Raw genomic sequence first — 6,100 nt, 5'->3', positions numbered from 1 at the left:
GAGTGCCCCAAGTTCAATTCCCGGTAACAACAAAAAAATTTATACAGCGTGCATTCTAAAATCTCAAATGGTATCAGTCTTGGAAATACAACAGGAAACAACACACTTGTAATTAATACCTGGGTTAAAGAGGAAGTCTTAAGATAAATAAAATAAAATATTTCAAAAGTTAATAAAAATCAAAATGCAATATAGCAAAAATTTGTGAGACACAGCTAAAGCAGTGCTGAGAGGGAAATTTATAGCAGAAAATGCAAACATTAGAGAAGAAGGAAAAGTCTCAAATCAATAACCTAAGTAAAGAAAAGCAAAATAAACCCACAGTAAGCAGAAGGAAATAGATTAATAAAGAAGAAATATCAATGAAATTGAAAACAGAAAAAAGTAGAGAAAACCAAATAGCATAGTGAGGCACACTTGTAATCCCAGCTGCTCAGCAAACTGAGGCAGGAGGTTTACAAATTCAAGGCCAGTCCAAAGCGCTTGCCTAGCATATGGAAGACCTTTGTTCAATTCCCTGTACTGGGCAGTGTGTGTGGGGGGGTAGTGGTGGGTTCTTTGAAAAGATCACTAACATTGACAAACTTTGGCACTACTATCTAAGAAAGTGATGATTGACTTTTCAACTTGATTCGATTGAGAGATACCTAGGAAATGCCTGGGATTAAGGGACTTCTGGGTGTGTCTGTGAGGGTGCTTCCAGAGAAACTGGAATGTGGGGCAGCAAACTGATGGGGACAACCTGTCTGAATGTGGGCCACACTGCCCAACAGGCTGGGTCTTCTGGGTGAAACAAAAAGCAGGAGGACACTGCAGCAGATGCAAGCTTGATTCTTCTTGAGTGGGTGCATCTATTGCTACTGCAATCACTGGTGGACATCAGACTCTGGCTGCTTCACTCTTGTAAAGCAGACTCTCACCAGTGATTCTATAGGGAGTTTCCAGGCTTCGTCTTGGACTGAGGGTCCATCTTTAGCCCCTCTTGAAGGCTTCCAGCTTCTTGGACTGATCAGCTACTGTTTCTTCTGACTCTCTGACATACAGATGACCATTGTGGGACTATCTAGTTACTGCCTAATCAAGTTAATCTAATAAATCCCCCTTTATAATTATACATATATACAGACTTCATTGGTTCTATTCCTCTAGAAAATGCCAACTAAGGCTGGGGTTGTGGTTCCCTGGTAGAGCACTTGCCTACCATGTGTGAAGTACTGGGTTCAATCCTCAGCACCACATAAAAATAAACAAATAAAATAAAGGTACTGTGTTCATCTACAACCCAAACAATTTTTAAAAAAAAAGAAAATGCCAACTAATACAAAAAGAAAACACAAATCACCAGTGTCATAAATGAGAGAGGGCACATTACTACAAACTCTACAGACATCAAAAAGGTAATTATACTATGATCAACTTTGTACACATAAATTCAACCATTTAGATAAAATGAACCAATTCCTGAAAAGGACAAGCTACCATAAGCCACCCAACATGAAATAGTTATTTTATAGTTCTGTAACTATTAACAAAACTAAATTCATAATTTGAAAAGTCCTGAAAAAAAAATCTCTATGCCCAGACGATTTCTCTGGCTGTTACCATCAAAAATTTTAAAGAATTAATACTAATCCAGGGGCTGGGGAGATAGCTCAGTTGGTAGAGTGCTTGCCTTGCAAGCACAAGGCCCTGGGTTCGATCCCCAGCACCCAAAAAAAAAAAAAAAAAAAAAAAAAAAAAAAAAAAAAAAAAGAATTAATACTAATCCTACACAAAATTCTAGAAAATAGAAGAGGAGGGAACATGTCTCAATTCATTATATAAAGTCAGAAATACCCTGATATCAAAGCAAAAAGAGAGCACAAAAGAAAAAGAAAGAAAACTACAGAGCAATATCTCTTATGAGTGATTAGGCAAAAATCCTTAGCAAGATATAACCAGTTAGAATTCAGCAACATATAGGCTGGGATTGTGGTTCAGTTGTGGAGCACTTGCTTAGCACATGTGAGGCACTGGGTTTGGTCCTCAACACCACAGAAAAATAAATAAATAAAATAAAGGTATTATGTCCATCTACAACTAAAAAAACAAATGAAATAAAATAAAAAGAATTTAGCAACATAGGAAAATTATGTGCCATAACCAAATAAGATTTATTCCAGGAATCCAAGTTTGGTTTAATGTTTGAAAACCAGTATAACAGGCTAATGAAGAAAAAAAAAATCCCACATGATTCTATCATTCAATGCATACAAAGCATTTGTCAAATTTAAGTTTTTTAAAAATCAGAAACAGTGAAACTGCTAGAAGAAAATATAAGGGCAACACTTCAACCACATTGGTGCAGGCACCAACTTCCTTAATGAGAAACAAAACCAAGAATTAGTAAGATGGCATTAAATTAAAAAATCTGAACAACAAAGGGAACAGTGTGAAGAGAATCTACAGAATGGGAGAAAATCTTTGCCAGCTACTCTTCTGATAGGGGATTAATAACCACAATATGTAAAGAACTCAAGAAATCTAACACACAAACACAAACAACTAATGACCCACTGATTGAATGGGCAAATGGCCTAAAGAGAATCTCTCAAAAGAAGAAATACAAATGACCAACAAAAATATGAAAAAATGTTCAACATCCTTGGCAATCAGAGAAATGAAAATCAAAACTACAATGAGATTTCATCTCACCCCATTCAGAATGGAAATTATCAAGAATACAATTAGCAATAAATGTTGGGGAGGATGTGGGAGAAAATGTACACTCACACATTGCTGGTGGGACTGCAAATTGGGGCAACCACTATGGAAAGCAGTATGGAGATTCCTCAGAAAACTTGGAATGGAACCACCATTTGACCCAGTTATCCCACTCCTCAGCATATATCCAAAGGACTTAAAATCAACCTACTACAGTGATGTGGCCACATCAATGTTTATAGCAGCTCAATTCACAATAGCTAAACTGTGGAACCAACGTAGATGCCCTTCAACAGATGAGTGGATCAAGAAAATGTGGTATATATACACAGTGGGCTATTACTAAGCCATAAAGAAGAATGAAATTATGGCATTTTTCAGTAAATGGATGGAACAGGAGCATATCATGCTAAGTGAAATAAGTCAATCTCAAAGAACCAAAGGTCGAATATTTTCTCTGATATGTGGATGCTAATTCACAATAAGGGGGACATCTAGGGATGAATAGAGGTACTTTGTATTAGACAGAGGGGAGTGAAGGAAGTGGAGGGGATTTGGGGATAGGAAGGATAGTAGAATGAATCAGACATTGCTCTATGTACGTTAAGATACACAACCGGTATAACTCTACTCCATGTACAACCAGAAGAATGAGAAGTAATACTCCATTTATGTATGATGTGTCAAAATGCAATCAACTGTCATGTATAACTAATTAGAACAACAAAAACAAAAATGATCCCAGGCAAACCTCTTTCCACGGGGTCTATGGGCAATGCTGAATGGGGCTTCAGTCCTGGGTCCTGGCCCAGTGAAGAGGACCTGGTTATGGCCATGTCCAGTTGGAGCCCACACCACTCCCAGGATAGCACTGGATGCTGCTTCCAACCTAGTTTCTCTGGAACACTCTCTGACTGTCCCCTTTCCTTCCCTTCCACTCTTTGATCTTTCTTCTCCATTTCTGTGGCTATGCACAATGGCTGCTGGCAGTTATGTGATCCAAATGTGAACTTCCGCCTATATGTTCCATCCTGGGTCCCCTAATTGCCCCCATGTCTGATGACATGCAGCATCCACATGTCTGCTCATGGCCTGCAGTGCTCCTTGTGTTCCTTGCCTGCTGCATGGAAAGATCTGAAAACCCACCTCAGGTTAACCCAAGTCACCTGGGCTGAGTCATCAACTATGACCCCCATCCTAACTAACTTGTCTGTGCTGCAGTCAGGTGGGGCTTCCTGGGAGGCCAGGTCATGCCTGTCCAGCAGGTGTACACATAGGGATAGATGTGCATGTGCTGCTTTGCCTGGACTCTCTGTGAGGTTTCCAAAGGCAAGGATGTTACTCTCCCTACTTGGTACATCCCCATTGCCTAACATCTACCAGCACCCTTGTAAAGAAGATGACCAGTTAACTCTGCTAATCAGTGAGTAACTAAGGCCTGTTTAGTAACTGAAATGCAACATCTCAGTCCTGAGTCCTGGCTGGGCCATCATAAGGGGCTCTAAAACAAAGCAAGGAAAAACAATGTCATCTTCCTGCGGCAGAGTGACAAATGGGCAGAGGGGTCCACAGGATGATAGAGGAGAGAAAACCATCAAGAGCACCCAAGCCTTGGGGAGTGAACACTGCATTCAGGCACTGGGAGTCTCTGTAGGGAAATGGAAGTGACCAGCCCCTGGGTGAGGGAGTTTGAAGGAAAAGGTTCTTAGAAATTGAAAATGAATGTGGTGTCTTGAGTCCCAAGAGTGGGTGTCTGGCTCCTTGGTCCTCCAGTAGTCAGGCCTCCCTTTGCTCATGTCACCAACACTCATTTTTGTACCCAGAATTTAGTGAGGAGGCAGGCTTAGTGAATATGTCCTGATGAGGTGTTGAGAGGGTACTGAAGGGGCCTATCCCAGCTTAGGGAAATCTAAGCAGGTCCAGGCTCGCTGTGGTCCTGCATCTTGGAAGCACAGGGCAACTTGCAAATGTGATGCTAGAACCCTCTTCCCTTTCTGCACACACTGTTGGCCTCTCTGCTGGTCTGTTTCACCCCTGTAACTGGAAATTCAATAGACAAGCAATTTCCCCTTCATCCTGGAGGCCCGAAGGAGTCCCTGCCATATGCTAGGCATGCTGCCTATGTGGGGGACACCAGCCAAGCTAGAGGTGGGAGGGAACAGACTCTGCAGAAGGGGGAAGGGAGGAATCCAGGCAGAGGATGTGAAGAGGCCAGGAAGTGGTGACCACTCCTTTCTAGACCTGCAGAATGCTGGGCAGTCTGAAACCCTGTGAGAAGGGAGGAGTGAGGGGAGGGAAGGCTCCTTGTGTGACCCACTGCTGGGGAGGTGAGTGCTGGCTTTCTACAGAGGACACAGGATCTGATCTGATTCCATATGGCCCTGGAGAGACCAGCAGAAGGGACAATGAGGGATGCAAGGTACTGAGGGGTACTGCTAGGCTATTGGTCTGGCTAACAAGGAAAATCTGAGAAGTGGATAGTACCTATCCCTGACCCTTTTCTGTCTTTTTTTTTTTTTTTTTTTGGTGGTGCTGGGGATCGAACTCAGGGCCTTGTGCTTGTGAGGCAAGCACTCTACCAGCTGAGCTATCTCCCCAGCCCCCTTTTCTGACTGTCTAACCCAGTCTCCAGGTCAATCTCCCATCCACAGATGACTCAGGGCCCAGAGCACACCTGGCTCCGATTTGACGTCCAATAGCCTCCCTGATACTCCTTCCTCCTTTTCTGCCACCACCTCTGATCTGTCCTTTTGGTTTCTTGCAACAGGGTGAGTCAGTCTTCTTGACACTTGTCTCCCCTGCATCTGGCTCTTTCTTACCCTGAATCTTGAAGTCTCTATTCACTCCTCTCCAACACCTTGGGTGCAGGTGGCATCTGCTCCCTGAGACCTCAGGGACTTTGATTGCACCAAGATGGTCACAGAGCTTCCTATTTACCTTCCTACTCAGTTCCTGAGTTTTGCTAATTCCAGAATTAAGAATAATTGTTGGGCTGGAGCTGTGCCTCAGTGGTACACCTAGCACAGGTGAGGCACTGGGTTCGATCTTTAGCACCACATAAAAATATATATGTATGTATATATGTATTGTCCCTTGATCCACAACCCAGACCTTTCAGTGAACTTAAATGCTTAAACCCTGTTCTTGAGGCTAAGCTTCAGAACTGGGGACAGTAGAGGTGGCCCCAAGAAAATGAGGTAAAGGACCAGCAAGAAAGGAACAGCTCCAATCACTGGGTCTCCCTCGGGTGGCCACACCTGAATGCCTGACTGCCTGGGCTTCTCTGCTTTTTCCTACCAGGGCTGGTTCTCTAGATGGCCAGGACAGAGGGCAGGGCAGGGCAGGGACTCAGCTGGGCCAAAGGCCCCTAAGGACAGACCTGGTCCAGTAGAGATCC

This window comes from Sciurus carolinensis, chromosome 8 (genome assembly GCF_902686445.1).
Source record: "Sciurus carolinensis chromosome 8, mSciCar1.2, whole genome shotgun sequence".
NCBI lineage: Eukaryota > Metazoa > Chordata > Mammalia > Rodentia > Sciuridae > Sciurus > Sciurus carolinensis.
The sequence above is the reverse complement of the archived record's forward strand: the minus strand, read 5'-3'. Positions refer to the sequence as shown.